The sequence below is a fragment of the Mauremys reevesii genome, linkage group 23 (genome assembly GCF_016161935.1).
Source record: "Mauremys reevesii isolate NIE-2019 linkage group 23, ASM1616193v1, whole genome shotgun sequence".
In the NCBI taxonomy this organism is placed as follows: domain Eukaryota; kingdom Metazoa; phylum Chordata; order Testudines; family Geoemydidae; genus Mauremys; species Mauremys reevesii.
In genome coordinates, this window is record NC_052645.1 from 8,567,235 (window position 1) to 8,592,084 (window position 24,850).

The following is a 24,850-nucleotide window of genomic DNA, read 5'->3' on the forward strand; positions in this document are numbered from 1 at the left end:
CACATGCAAATTGAGGTTGGTAGCTACCCCCTAAAGGCTTAAAAACAAGATTTAAAAAAAACAAACAAAAAACCACGCAACACTTTTAAAAAAAAAAATGTGATCTCATTTAATGTTGTCGGTCTCATGATTTTGGTAGGGTTTGACTCATGCTGTTCAAATGCTTCAGGGGGTTAGGGTTAGGGAGGGGGCAATACTTATGCAAGTACCTTTAAGATGAAGGTCAACAGATAAAGGAGAACACTGGTCAGTGGAGTAATGGAGGCATATGGTTTTACTGGTAAGGGACATCAAGGGAACTCTTACTCATTACAGCGAACGTCCTGAGTTCTTTATCGGCCACAAAGAGCAGAGATTTCCTCTGTTTTTAAGGTCACATCTGATAGGTCTCTACAGAGTAGATAACTGTGTGAAACTTCGTTTATTTGTCTCAGAAGGCTGAAGAATTGCATGCCACAGGAGTCGGATATGTGGTTTAACATGACTATAGTTATTTCTATTGTGATGCCTCAAGTGCTAATCCAATACTGACATCATCATTATACATGGCACATACTTGAATGTTATAACTAGCAGGCTCATTACCTTAAGATTATGTTAAGTGTTTGACATCATCACAAATGAGACAGTTCAGAGTTGTGGTTTCCAGTCCATCCATGACTTTGCCCCGTTGTATTTAGGTGTACAAGGAGGCTGAGCCTACTTTGTTATCCTGTAATATCTAGGCACAAAACGGTAAAGTCTGAATGGAAATTCAAGTGGGGTTCTACTCTAAGAGACATTCTGTACAAATGGCATTATGAGGTTTCATGTTTATTCCTCAGTTACTCCAGATCAAATCCCCTCAATTTATAAGTCAAAAGATTGCTTTGTTTTTCTTACTTCCAACCTTGCACAGTCTGACTTGGAGCTGAAAATTAAACTGGCTTTTTTTTCTGGCCTATGCATCACCAACAATGAAGATTCTGCAGCTGGAACTCAGTTAATGGTTCATGAGCCAAAAACAGAACCCAGCTCCCACTCCCAAAGATGTGCTAACTCTGCAGGGCCAACAGGAGCAAAGGCCAGGAGACTCTTGTTTTAGTCAGTAAAGTCAGCAGAGCATTTTTGCTGAAACTCAATATTTCTGCAAGCAGCTCAGAATTTGAGGCTGAGACAGAACTGATGCTGCAGTTCCGGTCTCAGCCAATAGAGGATGCAAGCATTGGGCTGCAGTTCAGGCGGCCTCCTGAAGGGGGCACTGCAGCACTTGCTGCCTGCCACCTGTTGGCTTTCAAGTTCTGTGCTACATATGCAGAGAGGGGAAGCAACTGCCTGTAGGGCAGATGGAGGCTGCAGTAGAGATACTGCCTGTGCAATCCTTTCAAGTGCCATATAGACCCATCCAGTGCTGCCCTGGGGAGGAGCAAAAGTAAGCCATTGGGTGAGGAAGGAACGAGGGATCTAAGGGCCTCCAATCTAACTATAACGTCCCACCTTCTCTACTGGAGCTAGGATTCATAGATTCCAAGGCCAGAAGGGACCATTGTGATCATCTAGTCTGATCTCCTGTGTAACACAGGCTGAGAATGTCTCCAAAATAATTCATAGAGGAGATCTTTTAGAAAAACATCCTGTCGTGGTTTAAAAATGGTCAGTGATGGAGAATCCACCACGACCCTTGGTAAATTGTTCCAATGGTTAATTACTTCCACTATTTAAAAACGTATGCCTTATTGCCAGTCTGAATTTGTTTAGCGTCATCTTTCAGGAACTGGATTGTGTTATACCCTTCTGTGCTGAAGAGCCCACTATCAAATATTTGTTCCCCATGCAGGTACCTATAGACTGTAGTCAAGTCACCCCTTAACCTTCTTGTTAAGCTACTTAGATTGAGCTCCTTGAGTCTATCGCTATAGGCAGGTTTTCTAATCCTTTAATTGTTCTAGTGGCTCTTCTCTGAACCCTCTCCAATTTCATCCTTCTTGAATTGTGGACACCAGCACTAGATGCGGGACTCCAGCAGCGACTGCACCAGTGCCAAATACTGAGGTAAAATACTAGGGTGGATTTGATTTAAATCACCAGTCAGGAAGACTCGATTTAATCATGGATTTCTACATAAAAGTGGCATCTTAAAGACTAACAGATTTATTTGGGCATAAGCTTTCGTGGGTAAAAAAACCACTTCTTCAGATGCATGGAGTGGGTGAAGAAGTGGGTTTTTTACCCGCAAAAGCTTATGCCCAAATAAATCTGTTAGTCTTTAAGGTGCCACCAGACTCCTCATAGTTTGTATCCACAAAAACAAACACGGTTACTCCCGACACATAAAAGTGCATTCTTGTTGGTTGTTATAATCTTAATACATATTCTTCACAACTCAAAGATAGATGAGACCCAAACTGGGTCTCTTTTACAGCCTGCTGCCATTATAGGTTCTCACTTCTAGTGAGATAATGGTATGGTAGATCTCAAATCAATGAAGGCTACCCTCAGAAAGACCTCAAGACTTCTGGAATACGCTGCTCAGTTTCACTTGTATTTCTACTGCCTGTCCCTTCCTTCTCACATATATCTCCAGACTTCTTCTCCTTGTCCAGATCTATTCCACCCTCAACAATCTTCTATTCATTGAACTTTTTGAAACTTTGCACTTTGAAAGAGAGGTAAGGGACTGACTCTGTGTACACAAATTTGCAGAGAGACAATAGGCTTGAGGTCTGTTATTTCTCACCTCTCTATATTATTTATTTATTTAAAAACATTTTTTTGCTGTTAACAAACATGTTATCTCTGGAGAGACAAATCCAGAGTTTGAGAACTGCAAAACTAAGCATCTCTGATGGTATCTTCTAGACTTAGCACTGAGTCCCATTAGGTAGATAGAAAGATTAACCTAAATAATCTATACAGAAGCCCCTGGAACCCTAAAATTGGGTCCCTAATCCATGAACTATTGGAACTCATTTACAAAACTTTTCTTAAACATTACATGAATATATTGTCTCATACTACAGAATTAGAATTTATAATCCCTATTCCATGATGAGATATCTTTGAGCTATAATGTACCTTAATTCAAACTTTCTTTAGATAGGTTTTTCCCTCAAAAAGCATATTATCAAAAAAATCCAATTTAAATTTAAAAAAATCCAATTTTTTTTAAATTGATTTTTATCCACCCTGTAAAATACCCTCTCTCTACTCCTACATGAGATTCTCCTGTTTAGGCATCCAAGAATCACATCAGCCCTTTTGGCCACAGTGTCACACCAGGAATGTGTGTTCAGCTGATTATCTACCACAACCCCCAAATCTTTTTCAGAGGCACTCCATCTCATGATACAGTTCCCCATCCTGTAATTATTGCCTACATTCTTTGTTCCTACATGTATATATTTACATTTAGCCATTTTAAAACACATATGGTTTGCTTGCGCTAAGTTTATCAAGTGATCCAGTTTACTCTGTGTTAGTGACCCATACTCTTATCACTCCCCCAATTTTCTTGTCACCTGCGAATTTTATTAGTGATGATTTTGTTTTCTTCTAGGTCATTGATAAAAATGTTAGCATAGCGCCAACAACAGATCCCTGCAGGACTTCACTACAAACACACCCACCACGTGATGATTCCCTGTTTAAAAATACATTTTGAGACTTATCAGTTTGCCAGGTTTTATCCATTTAATGTGTGCCATGTGAATTTTATATCGTTCTAGGTTTTTAATCAAAATGTTGTGTGGTACCAACACTATTACCTTCATCAACCAAGCTTGTAATTTTGCTGTGAAACCAAAGTCCTGCTGTGCCTATATATTAACAAGGAGTGCCGTAAAATACATAAAATAAATAATGATTGCCAATCTCTCCAACTTTCACGGTTTACTAAACAGATACATCAGGTAGTTCAATTTAATGGCTACTCAGAGAGTAACAGTTTAATGCAATCTGAAATTTACCCACGCCAGGTTAACTATAAAAAATACAATTTATGTTAATGGCCTATTCTAATCAGGGCAGTTTCTAAACAAGACTTGACTTTAGCTACTCACTTTCCTATCAACACTATTTATTAATGATGCTGGATTGCAGCTCCAACAGCAGGGAAACTAGTCTCTTAATTCAAACAGCAAGTAGTATTTTAAAACACATAAATCATTCAGGATTTCCCTAAATTAATGTCTTTGCTGCTTCTTTACTGCAGTTCAGATTTCCTCCGCCAAAGCCCTGCTTTAAGCAATATGGTTTCTTTCTGGCGAAAGAGAGTTTTAGTTTCTAACAAAGCTATTTACTGAAGATGTACAAACCTAGCACTCACCCTCATTATATCATGCTTGTAACCTAGCCAAATTGCCAATCAGCAACTATACAAAAGAGACACAAGCACTAACTTATAGTGCAGCATCAAACACGTTCTTCCACTAGCTAACTGACAAGCTATGATTTTTTTTGCACTGTTGTTGCAGACGGATTGGTCCCAGGATATGAGAGACACAAGACGGATGACGTATCTTTTATCTCTGTTGGTCCATTAAAAGATATTACCTCACCCACCTTGTTCCTCTCAAGTTATGATTTAATGCCTATGTGACAGTGCAAACCAGGTAAAGTATGAGGACCAGTATTTTACATATGTTAAATGTGGCACTTAACTCTACAGAGAAAGAAAGCACACATGAAATCAAACCATGCAAAAACCCCTCTGCTTAGGAAAATACACCATACATGCTACCAGAGTGGGAATTTGATCCTGGTTAGGGTTTTACTTTTTCTTCTACCCTTTTTGGTTTAGAAAAAGATTCTATAAAACTTTAGCATGGGAGAGCACAGGAAAGGACTGCTCCATTTTTGGCAAAGCTCAAGTGTGCTTCAAGTTTTGTTCATGTTACTAACCTAAGATGCTTGATGCTGTATCATTCTCTCTATTCCCTCCTCTTTGGTCCCTAAATTCCACTAGGATCTGAGGGGAACATAGTAACCTTCATTGCTGTCAACTCTCATGATTTTATCACAAGTATCGTGATATTTGCTTGTGCTTCTGGATTTGTGATTAGATGAGAATCTCAACTTTAATTATCAAAAGTCTGTTAAAAAAAGGATTGAAAACATGACCCCCCAAAGGCTTACCGACTAGAAGGCAAATAAAAAATAATGTATGTGAGGTTGTTTTTAAGTCTCAGGATTTTTAATCCAATTTCATGATTTGGGGCCTGATTTGTGGTTTTTGCACACCTGGGGTTGGCAATACTGAACGTTTTTTGTTTAAAGATGTCTTAAGTCCATTAACTGTACTGCTGAGGAGTGTGTAGCACCACAGGGAAACCATGCATGCTCCCTACTCGGAGATTATGGGTTTGCACAGTGGCCAGTGCAGTGGTTGATTCGTGGTACTGCCTCAACCCCACCACCACCACACTGATGTGCTGTGTTTTCTGGCCTGCCCTCCCTGCACAGTAGCAACACAGCACACTGCTGCGTGTAAGGCCTTTTATGCCTATGAGAGAGGGTGCAGCCTTTGGTACCCTCTGTAGTATGATACTACAGCATTATGAAGTTCTGCTTGGCAGGGGGGGAGGGGCAGCAAGTGAGGCAATTTGGCCCAGGCCCCGGGCCCCGCAGCAGCCCCGCCAGCCGCTCTGGGTTTTCGGCAGCACTTCCATGACGGGCCCTTCACTTGTTCCGGGCCTTCGGCGACAGGTCCTTCAGTGCAGCGGAAGACTCAGAGCGAGTGAAGGACCCGCCGCTGAAGTGCTGCCAAACCCTCAGAGCGCCACCCAGTGCGTAAAAGCGCCGTAGGCAGCGGGGGGGGAGGAAAGCCACGATCGGCGACACTTAGGCTGCTCTACTGCCGCCGCTTCATTCTTCAGCAGCAGTTCGGCGGTGGGTCCTTCCCTCGGAGAGGGACCTGCCACTGAATTGCCGCCAAAGACCCAGCCCTGCCCCAGGCCCCCTTGTTGCTTGGGTAGCTACTGTCCCCGTGCCCTGTTGGGAAGAAGATGGGCCAGTGCAGTCCCCAGCAGAGATAGAAAGGATCCTCTTGCTTGTTTTACACCTCAGATTTGTGGGAAATTAATCAGACTGCTTGATCTAGTGTTTGCTATATAGCAAAGCAGCTACTTTGCAGCCATATGTTGAAAGCCATTGTTGACAGCAATGGATCTTCTGGAATTGCTATATTCCAAAATGGCAATGAAGTTGCTGCACCTTGAATATGGTACCTTCGTTTCTCTGTGTTCCAGTGCATTACTATTTTATTATTTACTTATCTACAGCGTGTCATCATGTAACGCATTCTGCGGACAGCGTTGCAGAGAAGGTCCTTACCCTCGTGAGTTTACAATTTGAGTTTTACTATTGAAATATACTCCAAGTCCTAGGCTCTTTTCAAAATTCTGGGCAAAAGGAAATACTTAAGCCCCTCTGACTTAAGTATTTATGATAATTTTACCCATAGCAATCAAAATATGTATGATTTTTCTGCCTCAGGCAATTTACAGTCTAAGGCATTAATCCTGCTACCTGATCCCTGCAGGAATTTTGCTCTGAGGTGCAAGGGTCTGCCAGGGCAGATCAGCATACAGAACTGAGGTCTAAATGTGTGTAGCTAATAATTCATTGTATTGCAGATTTAGAGTGCCATTAAAAAAAAAATCTATATGCATCCCTACATACCTGAAAGAACACAATAATCTGAATCAACTTTATGACAAAGAGATTAACGGTTTGTTATATCCCACAGGAATTACCTTACTGCATCAGACCCATGGTCCATCTATTGCATTGTCCTGTCTCTAATAGCAACCAGTGCCAGATGCTTCAGATGAACGGACAAGAAGCTCACCTAAGGCAGTTGTGGGGGGCAGACTATCCCACATTTGATCTCCTCCTAATTTCTAATGTTTAGAGATTGCATTAAATCTTGAAGAGGATTAATCTCTTCAAAATGTGTTATTAACTATTATAACTCTGGATATTCTTATCTATAACTGCCCAATTCAATTTTGACTCTTGATAAGCTTTTAGCCTCAAAAACATAATGTGGCAATGAATCCCACAGTTTAATCAAACATTCTGCGCAAAAGTATTTTCTTTTCTCAGTTTTGCATTTGCCACCTTCTAATTTCATAGAATGTCCCCTTGTTCTTGTGTTCTGAGATAGGAAGACCAGAAACTCCCAATCTCCCTTCTCTAGACCATTCATTATTTCACATATTGTTATCATGTCCCCTCTTATTGGTCCCTAAAGTAAATGCTGGCACAATCATAATTAGCTGGAGCATGGATGTCACAACTGTTTTAAGTGAATTACAGAACCTTTGTGTGTTCTGAAATAGTCTTTCCAGCAAACTTACAAATTGTACAAACTATCCTTATTTGAGAGTTTCTAAAATGTAGCACTTGTAGACTGGGTTAGCATGGAAGAAGCCATTAAAACAGATAACATTTTAAGCAACTATGAAGTGTGGCAATTGTTCCAAGTTGAGTTATTCAGAGACTACAACAGCTATTAATAAAATATGCCACCTGTGATTTATAAAATGAGCTCATGGTGTTTTCCCCGGGAGTTTCCAGCAACACGTTGTTTTTTCAGTAGGTATGTTATGTTGTTACACAGTTATATCCTTGGTTTATACAGGCAACTTTGCTTAAGAAAGAGAATGATTTTCCATCTTCAGAAAAGAGAGAAGTGCCTGAGGACTTTTAAACATTACTGGAAGTCCCCATCATCTGAAAATATATCTATATCAATGCAGCAATTACCACATCCTTATTTATTACAATGAGCATCTTTCTTTAAAAAAAAGTGTGACTTGATTAACTGAACAGTATTAAGTTTGTATCCCTAGACACATTTAATGCTCATGGGCAGCCATAGTGCAAGTTTTACCCATAGTGTCCTCTCCAAATGCATTTCAGACCTGCCCAACAGGGATCACCTCCAGAGGTGAAAGGGGAGCTCAGACTCTATGGCCCCTTCAATCCTGGGCCTTTCAGCTGACAGCGGAGATGATTTTTTACAACCTTGGCATCTGCCCATCAGGAACTGGGTAGAGGCCACCAACTCCTCTCACATCGGTCACCAAAGAGCCACCAGAGGAGAGTGAATTTCATTCACTACTGACATGGGCCAAATTTGACCAGAGATCTAGAAATGAACGACTCCCTGTCCCACTCAGCAATCCACCAAGCCCGGCAGGTCTTCTCTAAAGATTACAGAGAAGGGTCCATGTGACCTCCTATTTGGAATGAAAGAGGTGTCTGCAGAGCTACTCTATATTCCTTCTCTGCCCATCTCCGCGGACAGGGAAAGGCAGAAAGGCGGGGAAATAAGGAAAAGGCCTGAGGGGGGATGAAGAGCAAGGAGACCAGGTAAGTAAGATTATTTCTCTTGGCTCTGTTGGTTAAACAGCACCTGGGTACTCTAAAGGGAAGGCCTCTGACAGTATCTTGGGGGGCACAAGAGTTCCACATAAACTGGTGTGTTGCGGGATGGGGAGAAGGGAGCTGAGGTGGAATGTTGGCGTGCCAAAGATTCCATGGCCACTGGCTGGGATGGAGGGAACTGTGATGGGATGCTGGAGGGGCAGCTGGCACTTGCAGAGGAGAGACCCCTAAAAAGAGAAACAGTCCTCACATGCAGCAGCAGTGGCTTAGCTCACTTTAGAGGGAAGAAGTCACTTCTAAACACCACTCACGCCGCCCTGAGCTGAACAGAAGGAGGTGTAGCTAGCTCTTCAGGGAACGGAGATTGGCATCATGCAGGCTCCCTAAAGAAGAAAAGGTGCAAACGCAGCAGGGGCACTAGGATTGCAATACTTGAAAGCTCTTGGGATAAATTATATTACATAAAAGAGTTACATGCATGCATCTAAAAGGGACAGTATCACATAACTTCCACCTTCGATAGAAGGAGCTGAGTGCACATCAAGCAAACGGTACACCTCAAATGGCCTTTAAATGAAATTTGAATAAAGGCAGAGGCCCAATTTTGCAATCATTTTGTCATTAGAGCTTCCATAGAAACCCATGGGAGTATATTGCGCAGGGTGATAGCAGGATGAGGCTTAATTACATGAAATAACTCCTTTGCCAGTGCAGTTATTTTATATCTATATTGCAATAAAATATACATTAAAGTGAACACAATTTTAAACCTTAAAATGATTCTAACATTTTATGTAGTATATTCTTCATGGAGAGAAAGTTCTTATAGCAAATGCTGCAAATAATTTGGGCCTGACTAACAGTACCAGATCAGAATACTCTGTTCACTCATACCAGCAATAGCATTTTCTACCCACATTGCTCTATACACAGTGCAGGACAGTGAAAAATTCAGGCCCTTACAGTACAGGTACACCCTGAAAAGTCTAGGGGATGCTTTTGCCAAGAAGTAGATTTTGCAAAAAAATCATTCAGAATGATCTTCCTGGTACTAAAAATACTTAACTTTTGCCTTATGTTCTGCCCGTCTAGCAGGCCTGCAAGTATATCATAGTAAAAAAGTACAGAATCTTCCCCTCAATGGCTGCATTTCCAAACTGCTTAACTACAATGACATGGACATTTTATAATTTATAAACTAGCAATTGAATACCAAGGTGAGAGACTGGTTCTGGAAGGAACTTCATGCTCCCTGGAATGAGCTATAAACCCCAATCGTCAGAGATGGCAAAAGGCCACTTGGTACTTGAACCCTAAATCTAATTCTAGGCAATCTCATGCTATTTATAGACCAGCATTCAGTGCCCTGGCTATTTACTCCCATTTCTTCTTGTTTTATCCTCTTCTATCCCTTATTGGGTTTTAGTTTCCCATTTTTTCTTATTCTCAATGACATTTTATTTTCTTGACTCCCTTTTAATATAGAGTACTATCCACCCACACTCTGCCCAGGCCCTTCCATTCAATTATTTTAATTTAAAAAGGTTTTTTTAAAATAGCACTTACTGGGAGAGAACACTGAGGTTACTGTTTAATCATAACGGAGTTCCTGTAAAATATTTACTCTGAAAGAATTAGGCACTCAGCTTGTATTGCTACCATGGGTTACAACTGACGCCACAATCAAGGTCCCCTACCCGGAAGCCAAAAGCATTTTGTCCTCATGTCCTGGTGCTTAAGTACTGTGTCCTCAACACTTTTACCATAGTGGGAATTTGTTACAGATCATGCCTACATACTGCATTGACATTCCAGAAACCAAAGAAGTATTGGCAACATCAGTTTCATAACTTTACATTGCATTTGGTCATAAAAGCCAACATCAATTGGCATTTTTCCGCTTTTTCCATTCATCAGGCTAGGTTTCAGGAGATTGAGCCTCTCTTTTTAATAAAAACCCCAATTATATAAAGTCTAAATTCTACATAAAATATTGCCCAGAGTCAGTATGAGACAATGAAAGATCTGAATGGGGGCATTTTAGTTGCAAACACTTGTTCAAAAAGGCAGCTTCCTGATTTGATTTGTCTTTGTAAAAGGCAGGATAGATTTTCTCTAGCCAAGAGTTCAGCAGAGCATAATCAGTGAGCTCATCAGACTGCTGGCAGACTCACCATTTCTTACAGCTTGTCATTTTCTTGTCTAACTGATTTGGCCGAAAAAAAAGAAAAAAAAGGTTTATTTCTAAATTCAGAAAGACAAATTACAATTTAAATTTGATAGTCTGGAATATTGACTAACTTCTTTCCCCGCCCTCACCTTTCAGCCGTTCATAGCGATGGCATGTTGCCAAAGCACTGAAAGCATCCATCCAGCTTTTCTGAGAGCAATCATTTCTCTGAAGAACTCAACCCTGTAAGAGGACGTAGGATAACCACACTGCACTTCCTAGCCTGCATCATGACTTTGGATTTTGATTGCAGGCCTTTAGAGGAGAAAGATTTCTGAAAAGGCAAACACGTTGTACAAAAACTAGCAGAACTTTTGGAAATGGAGACTGTAGCAAGAGAGTTTATGTTGTTGTAACTCTTCTTTTTAACACAACCACCTTGTGGTTTTGTTGAATATCAATTTTAGTAACTTAGCTCTAACATATAGCGCTTTTTCTCCTTAAACATCAAAAGCGTTTCCAAAAGAAGGTAAGCATCATTTCACCATTTTACAGATGTGAAAAATAAGGCACAGAGAAAAAGTGAAGTCTCTTGCTCAAATCACACAGCTGGTCAGCACCAGAGCCAGGAGAGGTCCCCTGACTCCCACTCCAGTGCCCTGCCTCCTGGAAATTGTCTCTTAACTTTAAAGCAGGATTATTAGTGGGAGATTCTAGATATTTCCCTGCACTATTGGAAAGCCAAACAAAGCCGTGCTAGTGCAGTTACCAGGAAGTGATATTGCCTAAACAAACATGAAACTGGCCAGTCTCATTTCACTGGCCAAGTTCAGTGACGTGCATGATGTACACAGAGCAAATGGCACGTTTTAATATGCTCTTTTTAATCAATCATCATTTATCATCAAAGGGGCCATTACAAACAAGTAAGGGGCACTTCTCTCAGCAATCTTCCTTGACGTGACAGAGTGCATGCTGAGCAATGATAGCCCACCTCGTGTAGTGTTACAGAGTATAAAGGCAATGGTAGAACATCAGGTGGTCCTACAGAATTGGAATGTGTTAGAGCTACAGTATCTTTTTTTTAGTGTAAGTCCTTGGGGATAGGGATTATCTTGAAAGCACTGATTAGATTGCCAGCACTTCATAAATAATACAGTACGATTAAATGGAATTTTGGACGTGAATTAGACCAATATTTCCCAAACAGTGGGTCGCAGGCCCAGTGTGGAGGGAAGGCCTGGACAGAGGGGTGGCCGGAGAGCAAGCCCCTCCCACAGTGATGGCTCCCATCCTGTGGGGATGGGCCCAGCTCCCAGCATTGTGACCTGGCACAGCGAGTGACCCTCTGTCATGATAGCCAAACCTGAGTGGTCTGCAACTCTGCCCACCGGGTCGCAGTGCCACTCACTCAAACTTGGTCTGACCACTCCAACTCATCATGACAGAAGGGTGGCTAGGCCAAATCTGAGTGGTGCTGCAACCCCACATACTAAGTTGCAACATGTGGGGTGGGGAGCCGGGCCCACTGCCACGGAACAGGGCTGCTGCTGTCGGGTGAGTGCAGGGCTCGGCTCTCCTACCACCCAGGGCTCCCCTGTCAAATCAAGACAGAATTAAGGTTGTGATGCCAGGGCAGACGGTGCTGCCGTAGGTGGTCGTTGCCCCCTGGGTAGGGTGAAGAAGGGCCAGTGGCAGAGGAGAAGGATGATGGCCTATAATGTTAATCCCCCATGAATTAGCAAAAAGAGACTAAATGCATTTGGTGGGCTGCCTTAATAAAATGATTGGGAACCAGTGAATTGGACCACCATGTGCCTGTCATTGCTGCCATCAGCTGGGTTATACTCAACCCCCACCATTGTATCCAAGGTTCAAGAGCAATTTTATAATATTTTATATAAATAGGCATTTTCAACCACAGACACCACCCTCTGGTGATGTAAAGTCAAAGTTGATTTATTACAGCGTCACCTACTAGCACAGTGGTTCTCAAACTTTTGTCCTGGTGACCCCTTTCACATAGCAAGCCTCTGCCAGCGACCCCTTTTTTGTATATTTAACACCATTATAAATGCTGGATGCAAAGTGGGGTTTGGGGTGGAGGCTGACAGCTCGTGACACCCCCCCCCCCCATGTAATAACCTCACAGCTCCCTGAGGGGTTCCGACCCCATCTGAGAACCCCTGCTCTAGCAACATTGTAGTTGAGGTGGATATCACTTTTTATAAGTCTCTCAGGTTCAGATGATGCCAGTACATCAAAATGCAAAAGATTCATCCTTCTAAAAAGGTTATTTAAGGTGAGGGATGTTGTTTCTATACCTCCAGTAGAAAATAGGTGAAATATCAAATGTAATACTTCTAGATAGTAAGTGTTTAACTATATACTGTGTTAACACATCACTCATTTCTAGAACCTTTTAAGATGTGTGGTACCCTCTTTTATATAAGTCCTGTTTTATTGTCTCTGAAAAGCAGGCCAAATTCATTATGCCTAGTATTACCAATATGGTATTATTGTGAAGTAAAGAATACAATACACATCAGTGTTTGCATAGCCCACTTTTTTAAAGAAAAGTTTCTGTCCCTAAGCAGCACACACAGTGCTTCCACCTCCTCCACACACACAGTCACTGCCCCTAGTCAGAGAAAGGATTTGCACAAGAAGCTCTGGCAAGACACTGTAGCTGCCATCCTCTGGAAGAGAAATTAGGATGATCTTGAACCTATTTTAATTAGCATGGTCTTATAGGGCTTCTGTCCTCCAGGCCAGGAGCACACAAACTTTGCCAGACAAAGAACCATATGACAACTCAGCAGGAGTCCAGGAAATTCACCCACTTTGTTTGAAAGTTGTGGGAAACGCTCACATCAATGCTTACATTTGATCTAAGAAGGTGTATTCTATGCTGTAGTGTAAACCATAGTCGTCACAATCCCCAAACTATCCCTTTGCCCTGAAAAGGAGGGCAGCAATAGGTCATGGAATTTCATGGGTCCATTTGGCATCCTGCTGGGTGCCCGTTCTAGGTGAGTACAAGCTTACTGGGATTTAGATAGAAGCCCAGTAACTACCATGCCCAGAACAACATAAATGTTTGAAAAGTCTTGAATCAGATGCTTTAAGTCTCCTTGACAGAAATCATCAGAGTTTTTATTTATTTGGTTTTCCTCATTAACTGCATTAGATGAAAGACTGAGCTGCAGCAGTATTAGAAATAGCATGCAACACAGTGTTCACAGATGAGACAAATGCAAAACTTGAACTCCATAATCATCAGAAGCAGGGACTAAAATTTTAATAAGTGTGGAATGATTAATTCAGCAGCAGTTCTAGAGAACCTGTTGTACTACTGATGCTGTGTCTTCACTCAATAGTCCAGAGTGGCGCTGGATAAAAACCTGAGTCAGTCTCTGAGGTGGGAAGTTGTTGGTTACGCAGGCAGCAGCACATTCTCAGCCAAGCTGTGGCTGCAAAAAAACAAAAACAGAGACTTATTCAGCTTCCCAGCCAGAGACAGTAAAGATACAATGCAAACAAAATCTACCTCTTAGGAGAAATAAGAGGCTCCCTAGTTAGTCTATGTTAGCAAGACATCCAACCAGATCAGTGGTGACCAGAAGTCATCATGACCAACAGCTATTCATTGGCCAACATGGAACGGGTCTGGTGGGTCACAGTCCTAGTTGACAGGCGTTCACTTTACACCACAAGTGACAACCTTGTTGGCTGTCTGAGGCAGAGACAAAGGAACAAGCAGGCCAGGCCATGGAGACTATAAGCACTAAAATCATAGATGTGTAAACAAAGCTGTTTAACTTTGGAGCACACTTCCTATTAAAAATATTTCTTTTCAAGTAGGCTTTTAATTCTGGAGCTAATGACTTTACACTTTCTCAGTATCAGGGAAATGGCAAAAAAAAAATCAATTTGCTCAAGTCTCATTCTTCTGAAATTAAACTATCTCTATGCAGCTTTTCTTTCATAGGAAAACCTACTGTCCTTTAAAGACCAACAGATTATTATATGAGAGGAAAACTCTATTCTCAGCACATGTTGCAGCAATATAGAAAGAATCAAATACTTAAGTAACCTTAGCATTTATTCTTCAATTGCTGGCTGCTGACCTACCAGGAAATATATGCATAGCTGAAGTAAGTATGGAAGAAAACTTTCTACAAAGATAAATTTACTGAATTGTGATAATTATTTCATTTTCCCAGCTTCCTGGAGTGAGTCAGATTCCAACCAAGGAGAGCAACATCTCAGGGGAAGCGGGAAGAAGTGGAACTGTTCACACACTATGATGCCTTTGTAAAATGAGAGTTGAGATTATATATAGACAAACGCTTATGCAGAGGACAGCAGAGCATGGTTATAACAACTCTGAAAGTGTTTAAAAGTTCAGCTAATTTGAACAAACAGACATGATGAAAATTATACTCCAGGATTTCCTTTCTGTTTGAGCCATGAAAAGTTCTATACAACAAACAAGCACTTTAGCTAAATGAGCATCTCTGGAGCTCCTCTTTCCTGGCTAGAAGTTTGGATGTAGGAGACACCATCCCTAACACACTCTTCCAAACTGTAAGCGATGCAAAGGCAAGAATATTGCATTCACTTTGCTATAACAAAGCCCTGTCCCCAAACCTGCACATACCCCAGCACAAGTACTGCGCATGCATGATCTGGCACACTTGAGGACAGCACACGTCTCAGCTATGTACCTTAGCACAAAGCAACACACTCTTTGCTGCAAGGGGGATCGACCCAAGAGTAAGACTCAACTGTGAAGAACGAGTTCTCACCGCAAACTCAAATGAAGATGCTAAATCAGCATATCTAAATTGGATCTATCAGCCTCCAAGTTTCCTTTCTGGTTTAGCAGTAGCCACTAGAGGGTGAAACTGCCACAAGATACTCTATCCTCTTCATTTACGTATCTGTTGAAAGTGATTATAATTTACATGCCTTCCAGTCATACAACAGAACAAGTTCTCAGACTAGTCAAAATCTGAAACAGCCTGGCCTAGGAACCATAAGGAGTCTTTTCTCAGTATTACATATTACAGAATGATGCTCCATGGATTAAGAGGAATTAAAAGCCCTTAACACCTTGAATGCTGGTGCACTGCCATGAAGCTCATCATATCTTTCAAGAATCCCCGCAAAGAACAAACCTATACACGAAATGCAAATACTCCAGAACTCAGGATCTGTGGGTCCACACAGTCCAAAAGGCATCATGTTCCTCCCACTGGAAAAGAGTACATTGTGTCAGTCCCAGATTACTTGAGCTGCATGAATGCATGAAACCTGGTAAGCCTAATATGTGGTTAAGGATGGGGCTAGTCAGGGAAAGGGGACGGGGAGAGAAACCTTTTCAGTATCAGGAGGAGGACTTCAGAATTCCTGGTGTGGTAGTAGCCAGTCTTCATACATCATACAAACTCAGCAGGGTTGGGCATGGATGAAAAACCAAGTCAAACCAAGAGTATTGCAGGAAGCACGGTTAGTGATTCAGAACACTTCACACATTCCTAACACCAGAGTCAGAACTGAGCCAATGCATCAATATGGTGTTAGGAGGCCCTAAAGTAAGAAAGTGATTATCGTCCACAGGTCACATAAACCCAGGAAGATTCGTGATTGTTAGGGATCCCTTCTTTATCTCCAGTAATTACATTTGATCTCAATTCACCATGCAGTTTCAATTAGATATGGTTTTCTAAATGGTCTGTATTGAAATGCTACAAGCTGTTAAAGAGCTGCCACCTTTCACCCTATAAGGAAGTGAAGCGTGTGTGGTTATATAGTTAAACTACATTGGGGCTAAAACTCTTACAAAAGTGAAATATTTAACATTAAATGGGATTCTTATGAAGCATGCTTTATTTCCTCCATTACAGTTCAATTTTAATGGTAATTTTAAATAACTATCTATAACAAATGGAAAAAACACTATTTATGAAACATTAATGTAGCGTAGTTAAATATTCAGAAGTCAGAAAACATAAATGTTAAAAGCTTGATCAAATAACCTTAAATCTACCCCATGCATGAAAGAGTTATGAGCATGCACTACAAATTTCTACATTTACTTACATAATTATGTGTATTTTTCAAATAATATACAATTATATCTAGGCTTGGCTACATATTTAGCTAAAATAAGATGTGATTAGGTACTTTGGATGATTAAAAGTGAAAGCATTTTAAAAACTTGGTTTAATTCTCACTATTCATGTTTCATTTACTTTTTATATTTATCTCAGCTTGGAGACTGGAAATCAGTCAATTCAGTTTCAGTTTTGTTTATCCAGGTTTTAAAACTGGAATTGTTCTTTAAATTGTGGGAACTTGTATACAGGTCTTAGATTAAAAAAAAAAAAAAAAAAAAAAAAACCTTGACTTTACAAACATTAAAATAGCAACTAAGCTAAAGTCGATAGTAGCCAAGTTGAATTTTACTTTGTCCCAAATTCAGAGAAGTAAATTTGGTGCAATTTACACCCTTTTTTCAGACCACCACAGACCTCACAACTTAGCAAAAAAAAAAAAAAAAGTGAACGCCACATGTAATATGCCGTTTTCAAATTCTCCTTACTATGTCAAATAAAAAAATAAAAAAAACAGCCACAAGCACCAGCTCTCTTGCTCATTTGACAACTACGTCTCTGCCAAGTTTCACTCTGAACTTCAGTTCCTCATATTTTTGACATATCCCTGTTTTTTTTTTTAAGTATAAACTAGAGTTTGTTTTTAAAAAGGTAGAGAAAAGTGAACATTCTTATCCTCTTCTCTCAAACAAAACTGATGAGGCTGTTCCAGCACACACACAAAAAACCACACACCACTACACAAACGCCTTTGGGTAGAAGACTCAAAGATTTTGGAAATTTATGAGCAGGGAGATAATGGGGACTGTTTTCAACTTTAACTACATCCAAGAAACATAAAACCTACTCACTGTAGACAAGAGGGAAGCTTGCTAAGGTGAATGAGAATCTAAGCCTCAAATAGGAAAAAAATCCCCCACTGATTTTAGCCCTAATGCTTGTGAAGACCTTCTAAATATGAATTGAGCATAAACTGATTCCTCAGTCGACAGCTCCAGTGGCTCTGCTGCTCATAGCTTTGCAAAACACCACTGGTCTGGTCAATGTTTCTTTTGCTATTCAGACCCTTGTCTGAATCAGTGAAACAGATTCCTGAAAGAAATCTACTTGTGAATTATCAACAGCAAGGAAGCCATGTACTGAAGTTATTCATAGGAGGAAAGGACCCAAACCACAGAGGCTGAGGGAAGAGCATTATAGTAGTAGAGGCCTCTACCACTCCCAGAGGTCAGGAAGCTCGGGGGGGAGGAGAGACTGAACTCTCTCTTTTTGCTACCTGGAGGCTGCAAAACAGCCAGGAGAAAGCTCTTTTTCCCTTCTGGAGGCTAATATGAAATATGATGAAGCCCCAAACTGGTTCCCGGAAGAGCCACCAGTAAAATTCTCAGCCCCAAGGTGTTTTCCTCTGGACCCTGCTAATCCAAACCTTCTATTTTATATCTACTGCTAGCTATTAGGTTTAGTCTTCCCACTAGGAGGTGTCTGGAAAATTTTCAAACCTTGATGGCTTTAATGGGTATCACCAATCCTTGCAGTAATAAATAAAAATCTAAAGGAATGCTGGCTTTCCAAGAACCATGGCATATGAAATCCATTTTTAAAAAAGATTAGTAGTATAACTCAACATCACACTTCATATGAATATTTTGGGGACATTAAAACCAAGATGAGAATCAGATAAAAATAACAGACTGAAGAACTTCCATTTTAACTATTTTAATTTGATACTTTTTTATGCCTGGCTACAAGTCTTTCCATTTCCTGGATAAATACAAATTACCTCCAAGTTATCCTGTTTTTCCAGTCAATAAAGTAAACTAAACATTTTTCCTAAATGCCATAACTTGAATTTAAACTAGAAAAACAGCACAAATTACTTTGCTGTACACATGGTTTAATGCTTCATTTCAGGAAAAGTACAATTCCTGAAGAACAGTTGCTTTACGGATTTTTCTGGCAAACTGCCTCTAAAACAAAATAATATGTTTCTACGATACACAGAAAAGGTATTAATTTCAACACATTTGTTTCTTACAGAGAGGTTAACTTCTGATTGCATTTTACTGTAAGCTTATCCTTTTCACTGCAAGTTAAAGATTAAAAGGCATTTATATAGAAATGACGGTATTTAAATATGTTTAGTCTGGTACAGAGAAAATGTATTCTCTATGTGTTAAAGACTTGTGAAGTCTTTTCAGTGAGTTCAACTAGCCTATTTTGGGGTCTAGAGACATAACATACGTTGGCGGGAACTTTATCTTCAACTCGCTATTTTAATTGGCATAAAACTCCTTTAATTTTGAACAAATTGTTAAAACTGATAGCTTATTAAGCTGCTAGCACGATAAAACATAGAAATTCTTGTGGTCTGAAACTTGTTCAAAGAAGAACAGTTAAAATTATCATATTATGTTAGTCTGGAATATAAATTTGCAGTGGCACCATAACCACAGTAGTAACTACTTGGGAGCAGGATGGGGAGGAGAATTGGGAGTTTGGTTTATTTATTTATTTATTTATTTATTTAAGGAATGGTCACAGTATAGCCTAGTAAGCATTGCAACAATTATCATGGGATAAAAAGAGGGACAAGGTGGGTGACAATTTTTATTGGACCATCTTCTGTTGGCCTGAAGAGCTTATAGCTCAAAAGCTTGTCTTTTTCACCAACAGGAGATAATAATTGGAGATATACCAATCTCCCAGAACTGGAAGGAACCTCAAAAGGTCATCAAGTCCAGCCCCCTGCCTTCACTAGCAGGACCAATTTTTGCCCCAGATCCCTAAGTGGCCCCCTCAAAGATTGAACTCACAACCCTGGGTTTAGCAGGCCAATGCTCAAACCACTGAGCTATCCCTCCCCCATATCCAACAGAAGATATTGCCTCACCAACATTGTCTCCCCAAAACCCTGGGACCAACACAGCTACAACAACACTGCAAACACGGATTAAAAAGTGAGTCAAACAGCCTTTCACAGTAATTATCTGTAAGTAAAGTGAGTTAGGAGTCTATTATATATTCATTTCTCATAACAACACTCTTGGTAAATAGCTGTTTCTATAATAAAAGTACTATCACAGAACTGGTCTTGTAATAGAAACACCATTATTACAGAAGCAGTATTAGAATGAATTAGGTAGTATTAAAGATTCAGTATAGAACAAACACAGCTTTTCGAGCTGATTTCTACTCTGCCTAATAGACAGATAAATGTGCTAATTAAGTGCACTAGAAGAGGCTGCCCTACCACAAGACTGACGACAGAGATCAGAGCAAAGACTACAAAATAACTGGAGGCCAGCAGAGAGACAGAAACTGTGTACAAACCAGGGAGATTGTGAGATCTTTATAAGACTACATACATAGACCCATGAAAGTTTGCAATGAGTCATTTCAGATCTCAGTAACTTAAAGCAACACAGGCTGACAGACCTGTATAAAAAGTGCAAGGAAAACCACAAAAATAATGATAATACAAGGCATTAGTGCAGAAGCTTTTAAAAAAAAAAGGATACAGGGCATAACGTTTCTCTTTTCAGGGCAACTGATTAACTGAAATTATGAAAATTGTCAATGTACTTTAAAAAATACCAGACCGGAACCAGGGCCGAGAAAAGTGAATGCACCAACTAGCTAATCTGAAACCATCGCTCTCCCTCACCACGAAAACCTGACTGGTGCAACTCTACACAACAACCGAAGGGAGCCAGTCTGTCCAGAGAGAGTTTCCCGTACAGCGGTGCAGGGGTCGGGCCCATGAGGGGTGGGCAAGGGGAGAGAAGTCCTCTTCCTACCACAGCTAGGAGGGGAGGGGACAGGCTGCAGGACAGAGGGGAAGCCCTGGGGATCCTGGCAGCATTTAAGAGGGCGGAGCCTTAAGGTGGCCAGGAAAAGGAGAAGAGACCTAAGGAAATTTAGCTGCACCAGAGGAAGGGTGGGAGTTGGGAAAGCGGCACCTAAGCTCAAGGGCAGGAGAAGGGACCCCTACACTGGGGGAAACAGAGCACCCGGGGGGGGGATCTTCAGGCTGCAGGGGGGACAGGGACTGGGCACTCCAGGGCGGGCAGGAGTTCCCTGGACTGCACGGCGGACGGGGGCTGGCTACCCTGCAATGCACTGGGGCAGGAGCCCCTGGCTGCAGGGCCCGGGGGGCAGTGGGGGCTGGCGGCCCCAGGCTGGAGGGGGCAGTGGGGCGGGCGGCCCCAGGCTGGTGGGGCAGTGGGGCTGGGGCCCCAGGCTGAGGGGAAGGGGCCCCAGGGGCAGTGGGGCTGGGGCCCCAGGCTGGAGGGGGGCAGTGGGGGCTGGGGGCCCCAGGCTGGAGGGGCGGGGCCCCAGGTGGGCAGTGGGGGCTGGGGGCCCCTGGCTGCAGGGGCCGGGGGGCAGTGGGGGCTGGCGGCCCCAGGCTGGAGGGGCGGGGCCCAGCGTGCACGGGGGAGGTGTCTGGGGCCTGACCCCTTACCTGTCCCGTGGCGGGGCCGGTGTCCGGGGGCCTCCGCGCGGCGCTGGGGGGGGAGGGGGCGGTGCCGCCACTGCAACGGCCACGCGCCTGCGAGCAGCAGCGAGACTGACACGGGCCGGGACACGCCCCCTGGCGCCGGGGACACGCCCCCTCGGCTGGGAGCTCCGCCCCCTGCTGGCCGTGAGGGACGCCTCCCAGGTGTGCGTGAGGTGGTCGCCCAGTCCGCTGGTGGGGGCTCAGGGTGCCCAGTCTCCCCTGGGTGGGGGGTTCCTGTGCGCTGCACCCTCCTGGGGCAGAGTGGCCCCCTGAGCGGGGGTCCGGGCGGCTCCACTGAGCACCAGGGCTGGGGCGCTCTGCCCCCACCGAGCACCCTAGACCTGGGGCGCCACCCTGTCCCCAGCCCTTGTGGTTCCTAGGCCAGGCTGTTTAACCGCTGGGAGCCCTGTAGAGGGGGGCAACTGTCTAATCCTGCAAACCCAAAGACCTTGCCCCTAGGGTGACCTGACAGCAAGTGTGAAAAATCGGGACTGGGGTGGGGGGTAATAGGCGGCTGTATAAGACAAAGCCCCAAATATCAGGACTGTCCTTATAAAATTGGGACATCTGGTCACCCTACTTGCCCCACCCCTTCTCTGAGGCCATGACCTGTCCCGCCGCTTTTCCACGGCCCTGCCCCATCTCACTCCATTGCCCCTCCCTCTGTCGCTTGCTCTCCCCCACCCTCACTCACTTTAACCAGGCTGGGGCAGGCTCTGGGAGGGAGTTTGGATGCAGGAGGGGGTGAGGGCTTGGGCTCTGGGAGGGAGTTTGAGTGCAGGCTCTAGGCTGAGGCAGGGGGTTGGGGTGTGGGAGGGGATTTGGGCTCTGGGAGGGAATTTGGGTGCTGCAGTTTTGGAGCACCTGAGCATCGCTTTCTATGGCATGGCCTGAAAGTGTTTCTGCTATGATAGTTTTTGCTGCGCAGTATTTTATTAATTTGATGACCATTCAAATAACACCATAGAACATTACATTTGCCTCTGCAGAAATACTTACTCAAAATGCACTCCAGAGTAAATGATCTATATTAGCAGGATCAGAGGAAGGAGCAGAGCCTGTGGTTAAGATGGCCTGTGTACTGGCTAAGCAAGCACATTTCTCCTCCAGTACCTTACACAACAATTAGCTTTAGCTGGCTGAAGCCCAGAGGTTCTCAAACTTTTTCTTAGCACGAACCACATCTTAACACAGGGATTTACTTGTACGGTTCGCAATTACATAGGCTGCCTCTGTTCCTATTAATGATTGCGTAAAATCACTGGGGTAGCTTGCTTAGACAGAAAAGTAAGATGAGAAAATAATAATGTATTCCTAGGAAAGCTCTATGAAATCTGCTGCACACCATGCAGTTTTAAAATGCTAATAACTTTCTTAATTTAACCCATCTGTTTGTCTGAAGCACTAGTCAAAACACTGATCCTCAGTGAGGACTATCTCAATTTCAAGTTTAAAACTTCAGCCATTTTTACAGCCTTGTATATAAAAATGTGATTAATTATTTTACTTGAGGACAGATTTTTTATTCAATGTTTTATTTATGTGCAGTCTCCGAGCACATCCCCTTTTGACATGGTGTGCCCCTGCAATCCCTTGCCTCAGTTTCCCTGTAGGTTCTAGGAAATAATCCAGTTACACCCCTAAGTCATTAAATACAATACTCTCTTTGTGTCTAATTTATTACCCAGGGGGTTCAGGGCCCCACAGCTCTCCTTTCTGGGACTATGGCCTTTAAGTCATAGCCTCCCCAGCCTGCAAACTCTCCCCTATAGTTCAGGGTTTCCACAGTCCTCCTCTAGGACTGTGTCCTGGCAAAATCCTCTCAGCAGTCTCTCCCCGGTTGGGCTTGGACCCTCCTTTTTGTTTCACCTGCCCAGTCATCTCACCACGCCCTTGACCCTTCCCAGGTGGGTCTAATTACCCTCAACACTTGTCTGGCTGGCAGGGAGCCACTGTGCAAGTCTCCTGCTTCTGGGCCCTTAAAGGAACAATGGTCTTGTTTTTCCTACTCCTTCCCCCTCCCAAACACTGACTGTTCCCTGGGACCATCTTCCTCTTACTCAATGTCCATTTTGATTATTCCTTAGGCCTCAGTTCACCTTCCATAGCTGGAATGTGGTAACTGGTCTGCCAGACTGCTTTCTCCAGCGATTCAGAGCCAGCATCCCATTACATTTATTGAAATCAAATGTGGTTGAAGGGATTTTACTCAAACTTCATTATTATTTGTTTATTTATATTGTGGAAGGAACCACCATCAGCTAGGTGCTGTCCAAACAAATAAGAAGACACTGTCTCCGCCCTCAAAGCTTGCACTCTGAGAATCAAACAGAGAAATGGAAACAGCTCATATACAAGCAGAGCGGTTAGAGAATGATTGACACATGTATTGTTAGTTCCACTATTTTAGGTGTGTTTGTATACATAAACCATCTCTAAATGCCCTCTAGTTTCTCATCAGCATTGTATCAGAAAGGGATCTTGATGAGATAAGAGGTTAGTGGTCTGGCATATGGTAATGAGGAACGCCAGTTCCAACAAATTCACCTTTGGTGGAAACATGGAAAACATCAAACCTACAGAAGATTTGAAAAAGTTATAGGCATGGGTTATGGTATGGGCATGTGAAAACAGAAGGGTTGTCATGGAAACCTATTTTCAACCATAAGTGTGTGTGTGTATATGTATGTGTTTAATTCAGGTCAGCACAAGGGCTACACAGCACTTCAGTGATATATGAGCCCTCAAAATATGAGTTTCACCCAAAATGCATATGTGCAAGCAGACAGAACTAAGGTTCTGCTATCAAACTTGATAATCATAATTAATAATTAATAATAATCATCCCTACCTCTTACCACTTTTCATCAATATGTCATCAGCACTTTACAGAGGAAGTCAGTGTCTTTATCACTATTTATCTTTGCGTACCCTGATTTTTAAGTGCTTACGGCTCATTACTGCAGCTGACTCCAGGTAGGCAGACCACTACAGTACACACTCACGGAGCTCCAGTGGCCTCAATGACCTCCATGGAATAAAGCTCACAGAACTCCTTTGCTGTGCCTTTGAAGGATGAAGGACTGAATTAGTTCTCACTGAAGTTCTGACTGGTGGTCCTATGAATTGCAGCATAAGTAGTTGAAACTCATTGGTTAGGCCACTAGCCACCTCTTCCAACAAGTAACCCTGGCTCTATAGGTACATCATTAGTCTAACGAAGTGGGTATTCACCCATGAAAGCTCATGCTCCAATACATCTGTTAGTCTATAAGGTGCCACAGGACTCTTTGTTGCTTTTTACAGATCCAGACTAACACGGCTACCCCTCTGATACTTAACATTAGTTATAGCCCTCTGAAGCCATGGATTCATGTTTACTGTGTGCACCTCTGGGCAAATCTATATTTTCTCTGCAGTTTGTGGTGTGCACCAAGGTCACGTATAATCCATGCTTTCAAAAAAAATTAATAACATGATCATTACCCTAAAATATTTCAGTCTTTAGCCTCAGATGGTTGTTGTTTGACAAAGATGATGTGTGAAAACCTGGCCCTCATTGAAGTCGATGGGTGTTGTGCCATCCTGGGGCCAGGATTTCACCTGGTATCTTTTTTTCCCTTGCCATATGTCATAATCCCAGTCATTCTAGAGTGTGCCTTTTAGTTGTACTGTAGGTTACATGACAGA

General features: G+C 42.5%; 1 long non-coding RNA gene across 1 annotated transcript; it reads right to left on the reverse strand.

The window, feature by feature from the left end:
- Nucleotides 1–13,674: 13,674 nt before the first annotated feature.
- LOC120389248 lies at nt 13,675–21,253 on the reverse strand. Its single transcript, XR_005590837.1, has 2 exons — nt 21,125–21,253; nt 13,675–14,013 (listed from the first exon to the last, which is right to left on the reverse strand). It is a non-coding gene; the product is annotated as an uncharacterized LOC120389248 (long non-coding RNA).
- Nucleotides 21,254–24,850: the final 3,597 nt, after the last annotated feature.